This window comes from Enhydra lutris, unplaced genomic scaffold (assembly GCF_002288905.1).
Source record: "Enhydra lutris kenyoni isolate GAN:26980312 unplaced genomic scaffold, ASM228890v2 scaffoldscaffold26, whole genome shotgun sequence".
Lineage (NCBI taxonomy): Eukaryota > Metazoa > Chordata > Mammalia > Carnivora > Mustelidae > Enhydra > Enhydra lutris.
Window position 1 is genome coordinate 19,091,323 of NW_019154110.1, and position 25,750 is coordinate 19,117,072.

A 25,750-nucleotide genomic window follows, 5' to 3' on the forward strand; every position below is an offset into this window, starting at 1 on the left:
ATACACACCACATCTTCTTTAGCCATTCATCTGTTGATGGACATCTAGGTTCTTTCCATAGTTTGGCTATTGTGAACATTGCTGCTATAAACATTCGGGTGCACGTGCCCCTTCAGATCACTATATTTGTATCTTTAGGGTAAATACCAAGTAGTGTGATTGCTGGGTAGGGTAGCTCTATTTTAAACTATTTGAGGAAACTCCATGCTGTTTTCCAGAGTGGTTGCACCAGCTTGCATTCCACCAACAGTGTAGGAGGGGAACCAAGATTCTTATTTGTAGCACTAGAGTTTAATTTTGCTTATTCTCAAATTTCATATGAATGGAATTACCCAGTATATATTCTTCACATCTGGCTTCTCTCAGCCTGTTTGAGGCTCATCAGTTATGCGTGTTCACTGGATACATTTGTCTAGCTGCAGTGGAACAGTCTCTGTGTTGGATTAGACCACCATCGTTTATCCATCTTCTGGTTGACGGACAGCTTTTCTCTGTGGAGATGACCATTTTCAGCGTGAAGTTATAGGATTAAAGCCACAAAACATACTTTTGTCCTTTTATGGACATGTGTTTAAACTTCTGTTGGATAAACACCTAAGGGTGGAGTTTCTATGCCACAGAGTAGGTGTGTAAGAATTGTTAAATTGCTTTGCAAAGTAGTTTTAAAACTTTACACTACTAACAGCAATGATTCCACATTCTCCTTATCAGCATTTGGCATCATCAGTGGTTTTTAATTTTAACCTTTTTTGTTGTGTGTATAGGTGTCTCATGGTTTTTTGTTTTTGTCTTTTTTTTAAGTTGCATTTCCTTGATGACTAATGAGGCTGAGCAACTTTTCACATGCTTACTGGCCTTTTACATATCTTGTTTTGTAATATGTCTGTTCAAACCTTTTGTCCTTTTTATTGGATTATTTGCCATCTTACTCTTGTGTTTAAAGCTGTATTCATATATACTGGATAAAAAATATGCTTAGATATATGTACTGTGATTATTTTCTATTAGTCTGTGCATCTACCTAATGAAGTCTTTCATTATGCAGAAGTTTTAATTATTTTTTTATTTTTAAAAGTTTTTTAAGATTTTATTTTTAAGTAATTGCTACACCCAACATGGAGCTAGAACTTACAACCCCAAGATCAAGTGTTGCATGATCCACCAATTGAGACAGTCAGGTGTCCATAGAAGTTTTAATTCTCATAAAGTGTTTCTGTATCTTCTATAATAAATCTTTGTCTAATCTGAGGTCATATTTTTCCAAAAACTTTATTGTTTTCTATTATTAAAAAGCCCTTAAATCATATGCATAATTTTTGCTTATCTATTTATCTGCCTTTGACAATATTAAATGAAAATATACAATTTTTTTTACCTACATAATCATCATTTCTGATGCTCTTCATTTCTTATGAAATGAATTTTCATTAAATGTCATTTTCCTTTAGACCAAAGAACTTTCCTTAGCTCTTCTTGTGTTGCTGGTCTACTGGCAATAGTTTTGTTTGTTTTTTTTTTTCCTGTTTTAGCCTAAAAATGTCTTTATTTTACCTTCATTTTTGAAGGATAGCTGTTCTAGATATAGAAGTCTTAGATGACTTTTTTTTTTCCTTCAGCACTTTTAATATGTTTTTAAACCATAAAAATAAAAACATAAAAAAATTGGGGATTCCATACATTCTGATGAAAAGTCAATGCTATTTTATCATTTTTTTTTGCAGATGTAATAAAATTAAAGTCATACTAGACAAAATATAAGGTCATACTAAATCAAATATGACAGATATGTTCATTAAAAGGAGAAAATTTGAACACAGAAAGACACACAGGGGAGAAGGCCATGTGCAGATGATGGTGGAGATTACAGTAAGCATCTCCAAGCCATAGAATGCCAAGGATTGCTAACAACCATCAGAAGAACTTAGAGGCTGGGAAGAACTCTTGCCTGGAGTCACTGGAGAAAACAGAACCCTGCCAAAACCTTGATTTCAGACTTCTACACTGTGGAACTGTGAACTTACAAATTTCTGTTTTACAAGCCACCTAATTTGTTGTAATTTGTTATGGCACCCCTAGGAAACTAATACACCAGGCATAAAACCTATTTTGATCCCAAATACAATGCTTTAGATATATCCACCAGAATTTATCTATGGTCAAACAGAAGACTTTATAACATAAATCTCTTGCTTTAAGATGCCCATTTTGCAATGATCAAAACACATTTGAATGGTTGTCTGCATCCAAACCATTTTTTTTTTATTATTTTTCTTTTGTCAGCGTAACAGTATTCATTGTTTTTGCACCACACCCAGTGCTCCATGCAATCCGTGCCCTCTCTAATACCCACCACCTGGTTCCCCCAACCTCCCACCCCCCACCGCTTCAAACCCCTCAGATTGTTTTTCAGAGTCCATAGTCTCTCATGGTTCACCTCCCCTTCCAATTTCCCCTACCTCCCTTCTCCTCTCTAACTCCTCTTATCCTCCATGCTATTTGTTATGCTCCACAAATAAGTGAAACCATATGATAATTGACTCTCTCTGCTTGACTTATTTCACTCAGTATAATCTCTTCCAGTCCCGTCCATGTTGCAATACACAACTTTTGGTTGTTTTTTTTTTTGGACCCAAACCTATCCAGCTATGCTTGGCCTCAGCGACCTTTCCAATTTTATGCCAATTTCCTTAAATCCCCAGCTTTGCAACCCCCATGCCCAAACCAGTGGTTCTCAAACCAAATGTAGTTAAAAATCACATGAGAATAATTTTGTTTCAATAAAGATCCAGGGCCCCACTGCAAACCTATTAAAACAGAATTCCTAGGTGTAGGATCCCAGAATCCAGGATTCTGTTGTAGATGGGTCCTTATATTCCACTTTGAGAAAAACTGAACTAGACCAGTGTTTCTTTCTTTCTTTTTTATATTTATTTATTTATTTTAGAGAGAGAGTGAGAAGGCATGTGAGCAGGGGGGTGGCACAGAGGTAAAGAGGGAGAGAATCTCAGGCAGACTCCCCACTGAGCATGGAGCCTCATGCTGGACTCAATCTCAGGACCCTGAAGTCATGACCTGAGCACAAATCAAGAGTTGGAAACTTAAGCAACTGAGCCACCCAGGATCCCCAAGATCAGTGTTTCAGAAGATTTAATGAATATATCAATAACCTAGGGATTATATTAAAACATGGGTTCTAATTTAATATGGCTAAGTCTGGACCTGAGATTCTATATTTCTAACAAGATCCTAGGGAGAGTCAAGGCTGCAGGTACATGGACTATATTGGGAATAGCAAGAACTTAGAAACAATGCCTCATTCATTATAGTGTTCAATAAGTTGACATTAATTGAAAGAGCATTTGTATCACTATATCTATCCTTGCCTTAAAGTGTTTACTACATTCTATAATGCAATATAAATCTCTTGTGCCTGATAAATTCTTTTAACAAGCCTTCTCTTAGGTGAAAGAAAGGATCTTACTCCACATTTGTATCTTCTCCAAAGCACCTGGCGTAATATCTGAGAAACAGAATAATTTCCCCTAAATAGGTGTATAAACCAAAGAAGAAATAAGCTAGTCAACAATCAATAAACTAAAGAGGATGGACTACACTGGTATGGGGCCTTTGGAACTAAATGGTAACTAACAAATATGTATCAGGCTTATCAGAGAATAGGGGGACTTTTAAACTGTCTCTAAGAACAGCCAAGATCAGTAAGGGACACTGGTTAAATCAAATATCCAATAGATTTTATGTTTTTAATTACTCCCTCAACTACCATCTCTCATCACACAACTTGATGATAACATAAATTTGTTGGGGCACCTGGGTGGCTCAGTGGGTTAAGCCTCTGCCTTCGGCTCAGGTCCTGGGATCGAGCCCCACATTGGGCTCTCTGCTCAGTGGGGAGCCTGATTTTCCACCTTTCTCTCTGCCTCCCTCTCTACTTGTGAGCTCTCTTTGTCAAATAAATAAATAAAATCTTTTTTTAAAAAACCATAAATTTGTTGCATTTTTTAATTGAAGGGATAAGCTAAAGGATAATACTTTTTTTTAACAAAATGGGAAAATGGAATTTTATACAGGTTGTATTACTTGCCTAAGACTCAACAGCAAGTTGGTAAGACAAATATTATTAACACTCCTGATGTGTTCAATTGATGTCTAATGTCTAAATGTATGACAGAAAATCTGTTAACTCAAAACTGTTGTAGCAAGTTTCCAGATAAGCCTGTTTTATAGTGAGTACCAGTCAAAATCAATAGGACCATTACTCTGTCAACATTGAGATGATGGTTTATGGGTGATGGTATCTATCAAGGGGTAATGTATAGGGATATATAAATGATTACACAGTAAGTACAACCAAGAAATACCAAGCACAAGGCTGTGGAGTTTTCTGGATAGTCCTTGACTTTTAGTTAGAAAGGATTTCTAGTTACTTCTTAATTTTGGCAAATTTCTTGTTCTTGAGAGAGATTACAGCATGATGTTCATGAACTTATTAAACTGAGATGGATATGAGAGACAAGAAGAAATACTTTGGAATCAGAACCAGTATCTAAACCTGAGCTCCTCAATTACTAGCTATGTTGAAATCCTAAAATATTAATATTAAAAATATGTAATAATTTCAGTATCTATGTAAAACAATTTTTTGAAAGGGGAAATTTAAAAATTTTCTTTTCAATTAAGGTAGATTTTTAATTAACTCTCTACCCATTCTTGCCCTAATTATTTAACTACATTTGTTCTCTACTGTTGAAAAAAATAAAACCTGCTACCTTTTTTACAACTTTCAAAATTATTGTCCCTTTAATCCAAAGAAATCAACTTCATACTCCTCTTTACCTTTGTCACTGTAAGATAGTTGCTACTGCCACCTTCTCCAAACATGCCATATTGCCCTTCTCTAGCTATATTAACACCGTCAGACCTTTATTGATTTCCTTACCCAAATTTTACAAAACAAAAATTTGTGATCACTCTCCCTACATCTCATCACTCCTTCATTCCTCAACACACTCTATCAAGCTGGTCTACCCTGAAAAGTACCTTTCTTAGGTTACTAATGGCCCCCTAGTCTAAGACTAAATAACACTTCCTACTCTGAATTTAGATCATTTCTTCATTGCAGCAAATAATATCTTGGAAATCTGTTCTTCCTTGGCTTTTATGACTCCACACTTTCCTAATTTCTTATTAAATCTCTTTAGCATTCCCTCTGGCTACTTCCATTGGCAGGTTTTCCACTATTTATTCCTGAAATGATGACACAGTGTAGATTTCCATCATTGGTCTCCTGCCTTTCTCATTCCACACACTGCCCCTGAAGAATAATATGCATTGGGGTGTTTTTAACCTCCCCTTCAAGACACTGATGACTCTAAAATTTATACCTTCAAACTGAAAATATTTTTCATAGTACTAACATTTTATATCAACTTCAAAGTATTGAACTATTACATTCACTTGTTTGTTGACTGTCAACATTCAGATATACCATGGGCACCTTGAACTTAATATGCTCATTTGGAAAGCATTATTTTTTCCCTTCAGGTTATTCAATCTCTCACCTCCTCTAGCTGAATTAATAACATCACCATTTGCAGACTTTTCCAAAATAGGACTCTGGGCACAATCCTAGATGTCTCCTTGTCTCTGTTCTCTTTCATTCTTTTTTTCAATCAGTCAAGTCCTATTGATTTATTCTAAGTAATTATCTAATTCAGTGTTTCTGAACTTTTATTAGGTATCATAATTACCTGTGGAGCTTAGAAAAAATTCCAATACTTGGTACCCAACTCAGACCAATCAGTGCAGAACCTTGTTGATGGTACATGGGTAGTGGTCCCATTGCCCTACTGTAGTTCTTCATTCTCTCTCAAATTAGTACAGTAATATATCCACTGTCCTTTGTCTCCTCTTTTATCTGCCTCTTTTACCTTCCTCATCGCTACCTAAAAGATTTCTCAAAAAATATCTTCTATTCTATAAAAAAAATTACAGTTCTTACATAATTACTAAGGTCCTCAAAGATCTAGTCCCAGCCTTTCTCTTGACTCATGGATAGCTGTTGCTGGAGATTTCCCATGCATATCAGGGTATATCTTGTTCATATTCTTTTACTTATTTATTCTCTATACTTCTCTTTGCCAACAATACAACGTCTCCCCATTGGGAAAAGCACTCATTTCCTGCAGTCTTTTCATGATCTCTTCTTGGCTCCATAAGATTGAGTCTTGAGATAGGCACACACACTTACCAAGAGATGAAAAGCCCATCAGCCTGTGCCAGGCTTGTCACCTCGTGTGGGACTATCTTTCCCTGTTTCATGCTCAGAGAATGTTCCATTTTTTTCTATTTAAGCATGTATGTCAGTGGCACTCTGACACATCTTCAGTTTTCAATATTTAATATTCCATGAGTGAGGGTTGGGATCCTTCTAGCAGCAGCAGAAGGCTGTATGTAGGCAAACTGCCTTGCACTGGTGGCCTGGAGATTCATGCTGGCCACGGGGACCAGTATCCACTATTAAAACTGATTGTGCTCTGTTTCTTCTCTATGTAAGTAAATACACATAATGTTGTGTCATCCATGCCTGACTACACTGTGTTTTCTGTAGTGACTGCAATACCAAGGTGCAGTGGGCAGAACTCTTTGAACTTCTATCCCTGGTGGTCTTTATAGTGATTTTTGCTATCTTCCATGTAGCTGGAGTCTTCCCCTGGGTTTTGTAACTTGTCACATTGTTTTTCTCCCCTGGGACTGCTCAACACTCCCTCTCTTACTGTAAATCTTACCAGTGAATTAAGTTCTAATCAGTCCATCTCCTCTGAGATGTCTTCCTCAGCTCACCTTTCCTCCACACTTGATTAGAGGCCCTCACATCCGGCATTGAACTTGCCTCCTTGTCTAATCACTTATATATGCATCTCTTTCTCCTACCAGACGTACCTGATTTGGGGGATCAAAGACTCACTCCTTTGTGAATCTCCACCCCTATTACAGTCTTGTAACTTCATATTTATTAAATGCCTAAATGAATTTATTAATCAATTAATTTATCAGTTTGTCCCTTTTTCTGCTTCTATCAAAATATTTTATCTGTACCTGACTTGGTATAGGGCTGTCAGTGACTAAGTAAAGTATATCCTCAGGGTCTTTATTCTCTTCTTTCCCAAAGGTCTTCCTGTGGCCTTTCCCATATTCCAAGCTCATTCTTTTCCACATTTTCCTATGCAATGCCCTTTCTTATAACACATATACATAAGTAAAGCTATCTTTATTATCTTGCATTAAATCCATAATATCATTTATATTCACATTTAATGCCTTAATTAAAATTATAGAGGATAAATAAAAGGAAAGTAATTTATAATAAAATATATATCAATAGGTAAAACCTTGAGGAAACGCTACACTAGAAGTCACAATGAAGGAGAGGATAAACACATCTATATAAATTTGCCAACAGTGTGCCATCTACAAATGCAGATCAATAGTTATAATTGTGAAACAAAACAATAAACATCATTATCACCACCAGGGACATGTATCTCTGAACTTGTGAACAATTCTGAAGCTCAAATTAACATTTGACCTAGACTTCCATTGCTTTCCTGCAAAGTTCATTGTATTGTAAAACCATGGACCCCCCCCCCCAAAATATGTCTTTATAAAATGGAATATAGATTGGCTTAGGTAAACTTTTTCTGAATGTCTAGCAGGGTATTCAAAAGTCCAGGAACAAATGGGTCAATATTTTGTTTTATTCAACAGCCTGCCCATCAGGCCATTTAGCATCTCTTTCCCACTCATTAAATGAATTAGTGACCCCCGTCACTGGGATACAAAATTCACAAAATGTCCCAAAACTTTCAGATCTTCCTCTTGGTTATGATTATATTCCCTGCCTACATTCTCCCATGCCCCTCCTAAAGCCACCCTGACCTCCTGCTCTCATTTCCCTCAGCTCCCCATCTCATTTAGTATTTCTTCGCCATACTTGTTCGGTATGCTGGGTATGATTAATAATTGTCCAGGATGGAAATATCAAGCCCTGTAGAAGGCATATTAGAGAGGCAGCCTCATATTGTTAAGAAGGGAGAGGGAAATATATGGGAATATTTCTCTGCCCCATACTTCATAACAAATATCTGTGATTAAGAAAGTTCTGAGCCTTATTAAATCTATTTAAATCTTCAAGTGGCACAGATTCTGGGAATAGGTTTGGGAGTTTTATTCCCCTACCTCCATTAATAACCTAATAATATAGCATCATCAACAATCAAGTTTTTGATGGCAAATAATTGTAAAGATAAACATATGCAGAACAAATATTTTAAAAATGATCATTCTACAGTGATCATGTAAAATCAAGAAGAGGCACATTAAATGCTTGTTGCATTTTTTTAGGTGGCGTTAACTCCAGAGCTTCATTTATGCTGAGTGCTTCTGAATCTGTATAAGCATAAATAAAGAATTCTGCAAATCTGTGGAATTTGTTTTAACCTTTATATCTGCAGCCTTGAAGTAGGGTTCTCTGGAGAGTTTAGCTGTAATTAATACTATTCTCTTGCTGTGACCCATTTTCAGCTGAAAGCTAGTCTTTCCTAGTCTTACCTGAGAAATGAAGTGTAAAAGCTTTCCAAATCTCTGCTAAAACCCTTCATAGTTCTCAACAGTGAGATTCAAGAATGTCCTCACTGCAAATATCTCAAGTTTTAATTTCTCATGTAATAATTTAATCACCTGTCTTATAATAAAGCTCATTTTAAGCTGTTTCAAGGTATCCTACATGTTTTCTTGGAATGTTTTTTGTTTCTTTCGTCTGTGAGATTATGGTAAATCAGCCTTAGATTCCAGCTGAACCCTTCCATATTTCACAAAGCATTTACCAGCACTGATTGTTCATCTAAACAAGGGTTCTTAGAAAACTGCATTTCTGTAGAGGAAGAGGTCAAAGGGTAGGAATGAATGGTAGAAGGTATAATAAACTCAACAGTGAATGAGAAAAAATATAGAGTGCTCAAATACCGTTATAGCTTCTCTTGTGGTAAATTAGATTGAAAAAAAAATTAATCAAGTTCCCTACCATCTAAACTCTGTGATAGCCAACAAGATGTGGATTGATTTAAAGATTTTAAATGCAAACCCTTATTTTTGGTGGTATTTCAAGAACAGCTGTTCAAACTATAACACAATCTTTGATAGCTTGATCAATACTAGTTTAAGCAAAGATAAAACTAGCTGCACAAAGTGTCGAATTGGTATACAAAGGGGTCAATTGAGAAGCTTCTAAACAATTTTTTTCTACAAACCAAAGTGTTTTACTCTGCCACATTGAGAGAGATCAATGTGCAGACACATGCCATCTGTTTTGCTGAAGCCTAAGTCAGAAGAAAATATACCTACTATGGGATTTAAACCAAGATGAAATACAACAATCACAAATACTGGCAAGTATTAGTCACTTGGAAAAAATATTAATCCTGTGCCTCCCATGAACAGGTGCTTGACCAAGGCAATCTGGACATGCAAATGACCAGAGTACTTGGTGAGTACCTAATAAAATACAAGAGACAGAGGAAAATGCTGGCCCATGGGAACATTTGGGAAATATACATTTAAACAGAAGAAATTGATAATGAAAGTTCTAAGGGCATAATAAAGGAAAATGATACAGTCAATCATGGAAAGATTTCTAGGCAATATGGGTTATGAATCAGGTTTTGAATGACAGGTCACAGATCAATATCACAAATAACTAGACTATGTACATTCAATAAATTTGCTTAGCATAATTTGGTTAAAATTATTTGGTTTCTACCATGTGTGAGACTTTCCATAGATACCTGGAGATATGAAGGAAGAGTAAAACTTTGCCTCTTTTAGGGAGCTCAGTCTAGGCTGGGAGGTCATCAGGTACATGGAATGGAGACAAGACTTCCCAGAACTCTACTATGCTATTCATAAATTTGTAACTACTGAGGACTCCAGGCTGCCAATTCAGATGAGCAGACCCTCAAGCCCCATAGTTCTCCAAGGGGCTTACACAACTTCCAAAACTACTGCCTAAAGCTGGCGATCAGCTCCAACAATGCTTCTGCTTTATACCCTCTTCTTGAGGTTTATAGGGCAACAAACCTTAATCTGAAGATTTAATTAATTGGGACACTTGAGGAAGTGAAATCACGTGATTTATTGTATGTATTTATCTCCCGCAAATTTGATTTGATCGTCAATAATCAAATGGACATAACAGTCATTCCAAACAATATAACCAAGTTTAATGCAGTATCAAATGTATAGTTTAAAAATTATTTTTATAGTGTTCTGTGAAAAAAAATGGAGAAGCTATATCTGTCCAAGGAATCCTTTGTAAAAATCTAATTTTTTTAAAAAGAACAAGTTAATTCTCATAATTTTTTTAAGACAGAGGCATGTCTAGAGCAAATCTTCTTTATTCACGAGGCAATCTGATCACCATTTTACCTAAGTCAATTCTGTTATTCTCTTCACTGTCTCTTATTTTTCATCAGACTCACTTCCTTCCTCAGCTAATATACATAAGGTCTCAGCTTCAATACCTGGGTGAGGGTAGGGGTCTCAAATATTCAGCCTTCACTACTGACTGATGGTTCTCAAAGCAATTTATCTGCCCAGGTCCTGTTATCCATTTTTTCTGAGGCCACTTCAAGAATGTTCATAGTTTCCAGGCATCATTTTACCCTAAGTCCTTATATATTTTTCAATGACTACATAAATAACACAAATTTAGTAACTTACAAGAACAGATTTATTATCTCAGTTATGTGGATCAGAATTCCAGGTTAGCTGGTCCTCTGTTCAGGGTTACACCAGGCTGAGTTCAAAATGTGGGCTGAGGGATGCCTGGGTGGCTCAGACAGTTAAGTGTCTGCCTTCAGCTCAGGTCATGATCTCCAGGTCCTGGGATTGAGGCCCATGTTGGGCTCCCAGCTCAATGAGGAATCTGTTTCTCCCCCTGCCTCTCTCCCACACAACATGCCATCTTATTTCTTGAAAGAGAAACAGTGAAATGCCTATCCAGTCTGCTACCAACATGGAATATTATGTAGCAACATAACCATGGGAGTGACTCTCACATCACCCTTGTCATGTGTCCTAATGTAATCAAAGGAACTACTATCCCCCCATACTCAAGAGGAGGTGATTATACATCAAGGAATATGAATCTTAGAATCTTAGAGCCATCTGAGAATTCTGCACACCATTCTCCAGAAACATCAGCCTTTCCAGGTGACAGTCATTTTGACTTAATGCTCCTGTCCTCCTTTCTTTTCCAACACCCAGAATTAGGTCTATAAGTAAATTTACAATGAAATTTAGAATATATTGGGGATTTGTGTGTTTATCAATTGATATTTATTTTCCAGGTTGTTAAATTCTGTGAAAATCAATATGATATAAGTTATCTTCCTCCTTGTAGACATACATTGTTACTTCCACAGTAAAGTGAATCCTAGTTTACTTGATGAGCTTTGGGTCACAGAATTCTTAAATGGCCCATCAAAGTTTTGAATATAGAACTTCCAAATTTTTTTTTAAAGAGAGAGAGAGAGAGAAAGCATGATAGCAGGGGTGGGAGGAGGTATAGGGACTAGCAGACTCCACGCTGAGCACAGAGCCAGATACAGTGCTCAATCTCCCAACCCTGAGATAATGACCTGAGCCAAATAAAGAATTGGATGCTTAAATCAACTGAGCCATCCAGATGCCCCAGAACTTTTGACTTTGTAAACCTCCATTGTTTCTATCCCATCACTGTTTTCTACAGTATTCTCGAGGATGCTGTTAAGGAAAAGGACAAGTAACGAAACAAACAACCTTTGGGTTTTCATAGGATCAGTACACCACAAAGCTAATGTCTTAGTCCATTCAAGGCTGTGGGATGCTGAAAATATGCAGGGTTCCTTTCTACACCAGATCCCATTGGGAAAAGGGAAGACTTAGTTTGGATAAGGAGAACCATCAATTCCACTTAGCTCTTTGGTAACAAGGGAGGAGCCTCCAAACTCACTCAACTAAACCATCTTGGCTGTCTATATACTGATATGGAAAATACACTTTGTCTCATCTGAATATTTCATTTTTCACTTACTTTTCATTTGCTCTATTGTTATTTCTTTTCTGTCCCAAGTTGTATTGAGATCTCTTTTCTCTTCAATAGTTGTCTCAAAAAGTTTGCTAGTCATGTGCGTATTTTGCATACTATTTCTCATATTTCTGTGGTTATATCATTTAAAAATGTGTGCTATAAACAGCTTTCTTAATCAGTATCAAAATAATATCATTGTTATCAATTATCATCCTTCAAATAACACAATATCCTTTGGACATTTTCATTTGCTCACCTCCTCCTCCAAATTGTTATTTTGATAAAGCTTCTGTGAATGTTATTCACAGCTTATTTTACATTTGCCTTTTCTTTCCTGTGAATCATTTCTTAACAACTACACCAATGCTCACAGCTGCCATACTGATCATTATTTATACCTACCTATAATATTACTATTTTTCTGCTCAGCACTCTTATTTACATATTAATTTTCTAGACATCTAGCATTCATTTTCACTTAGAGAGTATTTTCAATAAAAACAAAGTTGACAGTAGTAGCATTTTAAAAGATTTCTATATCAAAATATAGCTTCACTTTTTTCTGCATACTTAAATGATAGTTCTGAAAAGGAGTGGGAGATAAAGGTTTATCAGGGATGAAGTAGGGTTTTTCAATATATTCTGCCACTTCCATTACTTTTTGCCTTTTATTAATAGATGTAAATTACCTCCAAACACTATCATCTTCTCTGACTATAATGGCCAATCTAGAAGCTGATCTCTTGTGATATTCCGGTTCGAAAAACAAAAAACAAACAAAACAAACAAGAAAGAAAAAAAAAAACTGTACTCTTGGGTTTTACCTGGAAGCAAATAGGAGTAGCAGCGCTGAGCTGTAGGAACTGGTTAGCTGGGCTGCAGTTCCTCCATTCACTGTATCTCATAGAACACAGACCACATCAGTGATGAAGTGTATCATTATTTCGTGAACAGTTACTAACAAAAGTTGCTACCAACTTACATTGGATGACTGTAAGACACTTTTAGATTATTAAATAAATATTAACATGTGAAAAATTCTAAAGCTAAGAATTGATGAAATATAATTACCTGGTTGATTGCTCACAGCTCTCTTTTCTCTCCCCCTGGCTTTTGCTCTAGGGTATCTTGGAGGAGCTATTCCTGAGAATTTCTGTGGAAAAGCAGTATTGTTCTTGAAGACCTCCTCTTTTGCTACCTTAATTCTGTCAGATTTCACTGTCAATCTTATTCCATCTGCTTTTTAATTTCCCCAAATTCCTAATGAATGTGACTGTGGCAACCCTTCTAGTCTACCAGTGAGGCTACAGATTTGTTTTTATATGTATTCTGTCTTATTGACCCATATTGAACAATAACCAGATTTTTTAAAAATATCGTCTCTGAATATTCTTATTTCAATTGTGTATACTGTGCTTCCCTTCCCATTCTCATCTTTCCTTCACACAGTGCATCAGGCAATGAGCCAAAAATGGTTTTCATCTCAGGGAGATGAGATTTTATTCCTCTAGGCAAAATTTTATTTTAAAATAAAGGCAGTCAAATTCCTCAGCCAGGAGCTCAGGTTTTCATAAGTAACACTAAAACACAGACATCCATTAATTCAAAACTTACATAATATCAACAGTTAAGCAAGGAAGTATCTCAACACTTTCTGCCTGGAACATGTTTTAGCTACTAGCAACCTACCTCTCTATTCAATCCAGAATATAAATTATATGGACAGAAATAAGTTTTAAATGTTTTTTTTTTCAAACCTGTGTTTATCTTGGGACTGTTAGTACAGAATCCCTAGGAACATGATACTCAGCTATGCATTCTCAGCCCGCAGAGAATGTCTAAATCGTACCTCAGGAATTCACAAATATCGAACTACTCCAAGTAAACACTTCTTTCCTTTAGAAGTAGTTTCCTGTACCATTTTGATTGATTCCTTCAATGCTTACCTTTCCAAAATCTGTTCTTATTTGTTTGTTTATATTGCTTCTCATTTACTAAAAACTTAGTTATCATAGAAAATCTGTACAATTTAAAATCTTTAAGAAATTTGGTGGAGGGACATGGAAATAGATGGCTAAATAAAATCAAGCTAAGGATAAATTTAGTACAAAAAAAAGAACTTCTAAAAATGTTTTTGGAAAGGTTAGGAATAGATTGCAAATGTGGCTATTAAACAGGTTAAAATGTTTAGTTTGAATGAATGTTGTAGCTGAGTGGACATGCTTTGACCAGTATCTGTGCTCTCCCACTTACTACTTAAAACCTTCAACATGTTTCTAAACCTGCCCAAGTTTTGGTTTCCTTATACCAAAATGCTAGATAATAATGACATTTTCTCATAGGTTTGTTACGAAGTTTAAATTAGGTAATGAATCTAAACCCCTTGATAGTTTCTGACATGTAATTAAACCTCCATAAATATTAGTTATTACTAATATTACTGTGTTTGAGATAAAAACGTAGAGATGAGCGGCACTTAGTTAAAATGCCAGACACTTTTGTTTAATATAAAAGTGATAGGCTCATTTTAGTACAGATATATTGCTTAATTCTTAGACTTTAGGTGTAATTAGATACTATGAATTCGGCAAAGTTCTACAAAACTGTAGAGTGTTGTAACTCAAAGTACAAACTAATTTGAACTACACTTCATAATACCAAAGAATGCAACTGCTTTGAAACAAATCTACAGAAAGAACAGAATAAAAACAGATTCATGGTTGGCATTATATTCTCTGATCTCCGTTGATAGTAGCAAAAGAAAAATGATATTAAGGCTAGTCAACTGTCATTTAAGAAGACATTTACATGTATAATTACAATTTGGGATAGCTTTATAAAATTTTTTTTATCAGTTCTCTAAAAGAATTTTTATGTAATTGACTTCAAGTTCACAATGACATAAATAAGTTGAATTCAGGTGGTAGAGGGGCATAAAGAGTAGCACAGAACAAGTTCAGGAAAGGATGGGTTTCTATTATTAATTCAATCACAGGAAATGATTAATAGAAAATGTAGGTGCATAATGGATAAACCAATGAAGCTTCTGGATGAATGCTGAGTTTTTAAAATTACTGTGGTAAAATACACATATAATTTACCATCTTAACCATTTTAAATGTACAGTACAGTGGTATTAAAAACAATGATAATGTTGTCCTACCATCCTCACCATGCATCTCCAGAACTCTTTCCATCTATTAAATCTGAAACTCTACTCATTAAGCAGTAACTCCTTCTTTCTTTCTCCTCAGTCCCTGACAACCACCATTCTACTTTCTGTCTCTATGACTTTGACTACTCTAAGACCTTCATTAAATGGAATCATGCACATTTATCTTTTTGTGACTGGCTTATTTCACTTAGCATAATGTCCCTAATCTTCATCCCTTTTATAGCATATATCAGAATTTCCTTCCTTTTTAAGGTTAACGAATATTTCATTGCATGTTTTTAACCACATCTTGCTTATCTATTTATTCTTTGATGAACACTGGGTTGCTTCCATATTTTAGCTACTGTGAATACTGCTCCTATGAACATGGGTGTGCAATATCTCTTAGGGTCCCTGCTTTCAATTCTTTTGAGTACATACCCAGAAGTGGCATTATGGGATTTCATAATTCTATCTTTTGTTTTTTGAGCAACTGTCATACTGTTTTCCACAGTTGTTAGAGCATTTTATATTCCCACCGACAGTTTACAAGGATTCCAATTTCTTCACCTTCTCACCAACACTTGTAATTTTCTTATTTTTTTTTAATATTAGCCACCCTAATGGGTGTGAGGGTATATCTCATTTTTTACTTGCATTCCCCTGATTATTAGTGACATTGGGTATCTTTTCATGCCCTTATTGGACATTTTTCTCTCCTTTGGAAAATACTCAAGCTCTTTGCTCATGTTTGTTTCAGACTATTTGTTTATTTGTTGTTGAGTTTTAGGAGTTATTTATATATTTTGGATATTAATTCTTTACCAGATATATGGTTTGCAAATAATTTATCTCATTGTGAGTTGCTTCTGTACTCTGTTGACAGTGACGGTATCTTTTGATACACTCTATTCATTTTCAAAATTTCGATTTTCTCTTTTGTTGCTATACCCTTGCTGCATGTACAAGAAACCACTGTCAAATCCAATGTTGTACATCTTTTGTTCTATATTTGTTCTAAGAGTTTTACAGTATTAAAACTTGCACTTAGGTTTTCTGGTCCAATTTTAGTTAATTTTTGGATTAGGCAAGGATTCAACTTCATTCATTTGCATTGGTTATCTAGTTTTCTGTGGATAGTAAAGACTTTTTCCTCAAAAAAGTCTTTTGCCCCACTAAATGGTCTTGGCACTCTTGTCAATAATCATTTGACCATATGTGTAAGGCTTATTTCTCAGCTCTCTATTCTATCTCATTGGTCTATTTGAGGTCCCTGGAGATTCCATATGAATTTTAGAATAGCTGCCTTCTGTTTCTTCTAAATATATAATTGATATTTTGATGAGGATTATAATGCATTTTAGATCACTTTGAGTAGTATTGACAATATTAAGTCTTCCAATCCATTAATATGTGATGTCTACTTTTTAAGTCTTTTAAATGTCTTTTTTTTTTATTTTTTTTTTCGGCAAAACAGTATTCCTTGTTTTTGCACCACACCCAGTGCTCCATGCAACCCGTGCCCTTTCCAATACCCACCACCTGGTTCCCCCAACCTCCCACCCCCTGCCACTTTAAACCCCTCAGATTGTTTTTCAGAGTCCATAGTCTCTCATGGTTCACCTCCCCTTCCAATTTCCCTCAACTCCCTTCTCCTCTCTAACTCCCCTGTCCTCCATGCTATTTGTTAGGCTCCACAAATAAGTGAAACCATAGGATAATTGACTCTCTCTGCTTGACTTACTTCACTCAGCATAATCTCTTCCAGTCCTGTCCATGTTGCTACAAAATTTGGGTATTCATCCTTTCTGATGGAGGCATAATACTCCATAGTGTATATGGACCACATCTTCCTTATCCATTCGTCTGTTGAAGGGCATCTTGGTTCTTTCCACAGTTTGATGACCGTGGCCATTGCTGGATAAACACTGGGGTACAGATGGCCCTTCTTTTCACTACATCTGTATCTTTGGGGTAAATACCCAGTAGTACAATTGCAGGGTCATAGGGAAGCTCTATTTTTAATTTCTCGAGGAATCTCCACACTATTCTCCAAAGTGGCTGTACCAACTTGCATTCCCACCAACAGTGTAAGAGGGTTCCCCTTTCTCCACATCCTCTCCAACACATGTTGTTTCCTGTCTTGCTAATTTTGGCCATTCTAACTGGTGTAAGGTGGTATCTCCATGTGGTTTTAATTTGAATCTCCCTGATGGCTAGTGATGATGAACATTTTTTCATGTGTCTGATAGCCATTTGTATGTCTTCATTGGAGAACTGCCTCTTCATATCTTCTGCCCATTTTTTGATATGATTGTCTGTTTTGTGTGTGAGTTTGAGGAGTTCTTTATAGATCCTGGGTATCAACCTTTTGTCTGTACTGTCATTTGCAAATATCTTCTCCCATTCCGTGGGTTGCCTCTTTGTTTTGTTGACTGTTTCCTTTGCTGTGCAGAAGCTTTGGATTTTGATGAAGTCCCAAAAGTTTATTTTCACTTTTGTTTCCTTTGCCTTTGGAGACATATCTTGAAAGAAGTTGCTGTGGCTGATATCGAAGAGATTACTGCCTATGTTCTCCTCTAGGATTCTGATGGATTCTTGTCTCACGTTGAGGTCTTTTATCCATTTTGAGTTTATTTTTGTGTATGGTGTAAGAGAATGGTCAAGTTTTATTCTTCTACATATAGCTGTCCAGTTTTCCCAGCACCATTTATTGAAGAGACTGTGGAGCAAATAATCCAGAAATTTGTATGGAACCAGAGGAGACCCCGAATCGCTAAGGAAATGTTGAAAAACAAAAATAAAACTGGGGGCATCACATTACCTGATTTCAAGCTTTACTACAAAGCTGTGATCACCAAGACAGCATGGTACTGGCATAAAAACAGACACATAGACCAGTGGAACAGAGTAGAGAGCCCAGATATGGACCCTCAACTCTATGGTCAAATAATCTTCGACAAAACAGGAAAAAATATACAGTGGAAAAAAGACAGTCTCTTCAATTAAATGTCTTTTTTTATTTAAATTCAATTAGCCAACTTATAGTACATCATTAGTTTTCGATGTGGTTCAATGATTCAATGATTAGTTGCATATTAACACCCAGTGCTCATCACAACAAATGCCCTCCTTAATATGTCCATCCCCCAGTTACCCCATCCCCCCACACACCTTCCTTTCCACAACCCTCAGTTTGTTTCCTGGAGTCAAGAGTCTCTCACGGTTTGTCTCCCTCTAATTTCTTCCCATTCAGTTTTCCCTCCCTTCCCCTATTATCTTCTGCACTATTTCTTATATTCCGCATATGACTGAAACCATATGATAATTTTCTTTCTCTGATTATTTCACTTAGCATAATACCCTCCAGTTCCATCCATGTCAATGCCAATGGCAGGTATTCATCCTTTCTGATGACTGTGTTGTTGTTGTTTTTTAATTTTTTGTTGTGTAAGTCTTTAACCTCCTTGGTTAAATTCAATTCCGAAGTATTTTATTCTTTTTGATACGAATGTAAATTGAATTGCCTTCTTAATTTCCTTTTTTGTCCTAGTCATCATTAATGTAGATGGTGCAATGGATTTTTGTGTACTGACTTTGTATCCTGCTGCTTTGCTGAAATTCATTCATTAGTTTTAACAATTTTTTGTGGAATCTTTAGGTTTTCTTATATCTTCAAACAGAGATAACTTTACTTCTTCCTTTCAAATTCAGATGGCTTTATTTTTTTACCTAATTCCTATGGCTAAAACTTTCATTACTTTGTCAGATAGAAGTGGCAAAAGTGAGCAGCCTTGTCTTATTCCGGGTCTTAAAGGAAATAAAATAAAATAAAATAAAATTTTACAAAAACCAAACTTTCAGTATTTTACCATTGAGTATGATGTTCACTGTAAGTTTAAAATATATACATATATATATGTATATGTATACATATATATATGTATGTATATGTATACATATATATATATGGCTTTTATTATGTTGAGGTAGTTTCATTCCATTTCTACTTTGTTGAATATTGTTTACGATGAAAGAATGTTGAATTTTATCAAATGATTTTTCTGCATCAATTTAGATGATTGTGTATGTGTGTGTGTCTTCCTCATTCTATTAATGTCATATATTACATCTATCAATTTTCAGCCTGCAATCAGGAAAAGGAAGCCAACTTGGTCATATTTGATAATCCTTTTGATATGCTATCACATTAAGTCGGTTAGTATTTTGCTGAGGATTTTTTGCATCAACATTTTACTAAGGGAGTTTGTTCTATGGTTTTTGTTCCTTATTGTCTCTTTTCCTATGGTTTTACAATAATGATAGCCTCAAAGAATGAGTTAGGAAGTGCTTCTTCCTGTTCAATTTCTTGGAAAAAATTTGAGAAGGATTGCTGTCAGTTCCTCTACAACTGATAAAATTCACCAGTAAAGCAATCAGGTCCAAGGTTTTTCTTTGTCAGGAGATTTTTAATAACTGGTTCAACCACCATACAATTTAAAGGTCTGTTTAGATACTCTTTTTTTTTTTTTAAATTTTATTTTTTATAAACATATAATATATTTTTATCCCCAGGGGTACAGGTCTGTGAATCACCAGGTTTACACACTTCACAGCACTCACCATAGCACATACCCTCCCCAATGTCCATAACCCCACCCCCCCTCCCAACTCCCCTCCCCCCATCAACCCTCAGTTTGTTTTGTGAGATTAAGAGTCACTTATGATTTGTCTCTCTCCCAATCCCATCTTCTTTCATTTACTCTTCTCCTACCCCCTTAACCCCCCATGTTGCATCTCCTCTCCCTCATATCAGGGAGATCATATGATAGTTGACTTTCTCTGACTGACTTATTTCACTAAGCATGATACCCTCTAGTTCCATCCACGTCATCGCAAATGGCAAGATTTCATTTCTTTTGATGACTGCATAGTATTCCATTGTGTATATATACCACTTCTTTATCCATTCATCTGTGGATGGACATCTAGGTTCTTTCCATAGTTTGGCTATTGTAGACATTGCTGCTATAAACATTCGGGTGCACGTGCCCCTTCAGAACACTACGTTTGTATCTTTAGGGTAAACACCCAGTAGTGCAATTGCTGGGTCATAGGGTAGTTTCATTTTCAATATTTTGAGGAACCTCAATGCTGTTTTCCATAGTGGTTAAACCAGCTTGCATTCCCACCAACAGTGTAGGAGGGTTCCCCTTTCTCCGCATCCTAGCCAGCATCTGTCATTTCCTGACTTGTTAATTTTAGCCATTCTGAATGGTGTGAGGTGATATCTCATTGTGGTTTTGATTTGTATTTCCCTGATGCTGTGTGATAATGGAGCACTTTTTCATGTGTCTGTTGGCCATCTGGATGTCTTCTTTGCAGAAATGTCTGTTCATGTCTTCTGCCCATTTCTTGATTGGATTATTTGTTCTTTGGGTGTTGAGTTTGCTAAGTTCTTTATAGGTTTTGGACACTAGACCTTTATCTGATAAGTCGTTTGCAAATATCTTCTCCCATTCTGTCAGTTGTCTTTTGGTTTTGTTTACTGATTCCTTTGCTGTGCAAAAGCTATTGATCTTGATAAAATCCCAATAGTTCATTTTTGCCCTTGCTTCCCTTGCCTTTGGCGATGTTCCTAGGAAGATGTTGCTGCGGCTGAGGTCGAAGAGGTTGCTGCCTGTGTTCTCCTCAAGGATTTTGATGGATTCCTTTCTCACATTGAGGTCCTTCATCCATTTGTGTCTATTTTCGTGTGTGGTGTAAGGAAATGATCCAATTTCATTTTCTGCATGTGGCTGTCCAATTTTCCCAACACCATTTATTGAAGAGGCTGTCTTTGTTCCATTGGACATTCTTTCCTGCTTTGTCGAAGATTAGTTGACCATAGAGTTGACGGTCTGTTTCTGGGCTCTCTATTCTGTTCCATTGATCTATGTGTCTGTTTTTATGCCAGTACCATGCTGTCCTGATGATGACAGCTTTGTAATAGAGCCTGAAGTCCGGAATTGTGATGCCACCGACTTTGGCTTTCTTTTTCAATATTCCTTTGGCTATTCGAGGTCTTTTCTGGTTCCATATAAATTTTAGAATTCTTTGTTCCATTTCTTTGAAAAAAAATGGATGGTACTTTGATAGGAATTGCATTAAATGTGTAGATTGCTTTAGGTAGCATAGACATTATCACAATATTTATTCTTCCAATCCAGGAGCATGGAACATTTTTCCATTTCTTTGTGTCTTCCTCAATTTCTTTCATGAGTACTTTATAGTTTTCTGTGTATAGATTCTTAGTCTTTTTGGTCAGGTTTATTCCTAGGTATCTTATAGTTTTGGGTGCAATTGTAAATGGGATTGACTCCTTAATTTATCTTTCTTCTGTCTTGTTGTTGGTGTAGAGAAATGCAACTGATTTCTGTGCATTGATTTTATATCCTGACACTTTACTGAATTCCTGTACAAGTTCTAGCAGTTTTGGAGTGGAGTCTTTTGGGTTTTCCACATATAGTATCATATCATCTGCAAAGAGTGATAGTTTGACTTCTTCTTTGCCGATTTGGATGCCTTTAATTTCCTTTTGTTGTCTGATTGCTGAGGCTAGGACTTCTAGTACTATGTTGAATAGCAGTGGTGATAACGGACATCCCTGCCGTATTCCTGACCTTAGCGGAAAAACTTTCAGTTTTTCTCCATTGAGAATGATATTTGCGGTGGGTTTTTCATAGATGGCTTTGATAATATTGAGGTATGTGCCCTCTATCCCTACACTTTGAAGAGTTTTGATCAGGAAGGGATGCTGTACTTTGTCAAATGCTTTTTCAGCATCTATGGAGAGTATCATATGGTTCTTGTTCTTTCTTTTATTAATGTGTTGTATCACATTGATTGATTTGCGGATGTTGAACCAACCTTGCAGCCCTGGAATAAATCCCACTTGGTCGTGGTGAATAATCCTTTTAATGTACTGTTGAATCCTATTGGCTAGTATTTTGGCGAGAATTTTTGCATCTGTGTTCATCAAGGATATTGGTCTGTAGTTCTCTTTTTTGATGGGATCCTTGTGTGGTTTGGGGATCAAGGTGATGCTGGCCTCATAAAATGAGTTTGGAAGTTTTCCTTCCATTTCTATTTTTTGGAACAGTTTCAGGAGAATAGGAATTAGTTCTTCTTTAAATGTTTGGTAGAATTCCCCTGGGAAGCCATCTGGACCTGGGCTTTTGTTTGTTTGGAGATTTTTGATGACTGTTTCAATCTCCTTACTGGTTATGGGTCTGTTCAGGCTTTCTATCTCTTCCTGGTTCAGTTGTGGTAGTTTATATGTCTCTAGGAAGGCATCCATTTCTTTCAGATTGTCAAATTTGTTGGCGTAGAGTTGCTCTTAGTATGTTCCTATAATTGTCTGTATTTCTTTGGTGTTAGTTGTGATCTCTCCTCTTTCATTCATGATTTTATTTATTTGGGTCCTTTCTCTTTTCTTTTTGATAAGTCTAGCCAGGGGTTTATCGATCTTATTAATTCTTTCAAAGAACCAGCTCCTAGTTTCGTTGATTTGTTCTATTGTTTTTTTGGGTTTCTATTTCATTGATTTCTGCTCTGATCTTTATGATTTCTCTTCTCCTGCTGGGTTTAGGGTTTCTTTCTTGTTCTTTCTCCAGCTCTTTTAGGTGTAGGGTTAGGTTGTGTACCTGAGACCTTTCCTGTTTCTTGAGAAAGGCTTGTACCGCTATAGATTTTCCTCTCAGGACTGCCTTTGTTGTGTCCCACAGATTTTGAACCGTTGTGTTTTCATTATCATTTGTTTCCATGAATTTTTTCAATTCTTCTTTAATTTCCTGGTTGACCCATTCATTCTTTAGAAGGATGCTGTTTAGTCTCCATGTATTTGGGTTCTTTCCAAATTTCCTCTTGCGATTGAGTTCTAGCTTCAGACCATTGTGGTCTGATAATATGCAGGGAATGATTCCAATCTTTTGATAACGGTTGAGACCTGATTTACGACCAAGAATATGATCTATTCTGGAGAATGTTCCATGTGCACTAGAGAAGAATGTGTATTCTGTTGCTTTGGGATGAAATGTTCTGAATATATCTGTGATGTCCATCTGGTCCAGTGTGTCATTTAAGGCCTTGATTTCCTTGTTGATCTTTTGCTTGGATGATCTGTCCATTTCAGTGAGGGGAGTGTTAAAGTCCCCTACTATTATTGTTTTATTGTCGATGTGTTTCTTTGATTTTGTTATTAATTGGTTTATATAGTTGGCTGCTCCCACGTTAGGGGCATAGATATTTAAAATTGTTAGATCTTCTTGTTGGACAGTTCCTTTGAGTATGATATAGTGTCCTTCCTCATCTCTTAATGTAGTCTTTGGCTTAAAATCTAATTGATCTGATATAAGGATTGCCACTCCTGCTTTCTTCTGATGTCCATTAGCATGGTAAATTCTTTTCCACCCCCTCACTTTAAATCTGGAGGTGTCTTCGAATTTAAGATGAGTTTCTTGTAGGCACCATATAGATGGGTTTTGTTTTTTTATCCATTCTGATACCCTGTGTCTTTTGATTGGGGCATTTAGCCCATTAACATTCAGGGTAACTATTGAGAGATATGAATTTAGTGCCATTGTATTGCCTGTAAGGTGACTGTTATTGTATATTGTCTCTGTTTCTTTCTGATCTACTACTTTTAGGGTCTCTCTTTGCTTAGAGGACCCCTTTCAATATTTCCTGTAGAGCTGGTTTGGTGTTTGCAAATTCTTTCAGTTTTTGTTTGTCCTGGAAGCTTTTAATCTCTCCTTTTATTTTCAATGATAGCCTAGCTGGATATAGTATTCTTGGCTGCATGTTTTTCTCATTTAGTACTCTGAATATATCATGCCAGCTCTTTCTGGCCTGCCAGGTCTCTGTGGATAAGTCTGCTGCCAATCTAATATTTTTACCATTGTATGTTACAGACTTCTTTTCCCGGGCTGCTTTCAGGATCTTCTCTTTGGCACTAAGACTTGTAAATTTTACTATTAGGTGATGGGATGTGGACCTATTCTTATTGATTTTGAGGGGGGTTCTCTGAACCTCCTGGATTTTGATGTTTGTTCCCTTTGCCATATTGGGGAATTTCTCTCCAATAATTCTCTCCAATATACCTTCTGCTCCCCTCTCTCTTTCTTCTTCTTCTGGAATCCCAATTATTCTAACGTTGTTTCGTCTTATGGTGTCACTTATCTCTCGAATTCTCCCCTCGTGGTCCAGTAGCTGTTTGTCCCTCTTTTGCTCAGCTTCTTTATTCTCTGTCATTTGGTCTTCTATATCGCTAATTCTTTCTTCTGCCTCATTTATCCTAGCAGTGAGAGCCTCCATTTTTGATTACACCTCATTAATAGCTTTTTTTAATTTCAACTTGTTTAGATTTTAGTTCATTTCTCCAGAAAGGGCTTTTATATCTCCCAAGAGGGTTTCTCTAATATCTTCCATGCCTTTTTCAAGCCCAGCTAGAACCTTGAAAATCATCATTCTGAACTCTAGATCTGACATATTACCAATGTCTGTATTGATTAGGTCCCTAGCCTTGGGTACTGCCTCTTGTTCTTTTTTGTTGTGTGGTGAATTTTTCCGCCTTGTCATTTTGTCCAGATAAGAGTATATGAAGGAACAAGTAAAATACTAAAAGGGTGGCAACAACCCCAGGAAAATATGCTTTAACCAAATCAGAAGAGATCCCCAATCGTGAGGGGGGAGAAAGGGGATACAAAGAGGTTCAGAAAGAAAAAAAAAAAAGAAACTATTAATAAAAGAAAACGAATAAAGAAAAAATATAAAAAGAAAATATATATATATATATATATTAGATAAACTAGTTAAAAAACGTTAAAAAAGAAAAGGGTAAAAGTTAAAAACAATTTAGCTGAAGAAGAGAAAAATAATATTGAAAAAGAAAAAAAAATTAAATTAAATGCAAGGCTAAAGAATCATGGGGAGAAAACCATGAGTTCCGTGCTTTGCTTTCTCCTCCTCTGGAATTCTGCTGGTCTCCTTGGTATTGAAACTGCACTCCTTGGTACGTGAACTTGGTCCTGGCTGGATTTCTTGTTGATCTTCCAGGGGATGGGCCTGTTGTAGTGATTCTCAAGTGTCTTCCCCACCCCCCACCTCCCTCCCCCGCCCCAAGGCGGAGTTGCACCGCCCTTACCAGGGGCCGGGCTGAGTAATCCACTCAGGTTTGCTTTCGGGAGCTTTTGTTCCCTGAGCACTTTCCATAGAGTTCCGGAGGACGGGAATGAAGATGGTGGCTTCCCAGTCTCCGGCCCGGAGGAGCCAAGAGCCCGAGGCCCCACTCCTCAATGCGCCCTCAGAGAACTGCGCCCAATTACTCCCATCACCCTGGCCTCCGGCCGCACTCCGAGCTGACCGAGCTGTGACCGGTTCAAGGTAACCCCGAGCTGTGAGCTCACTCCTTG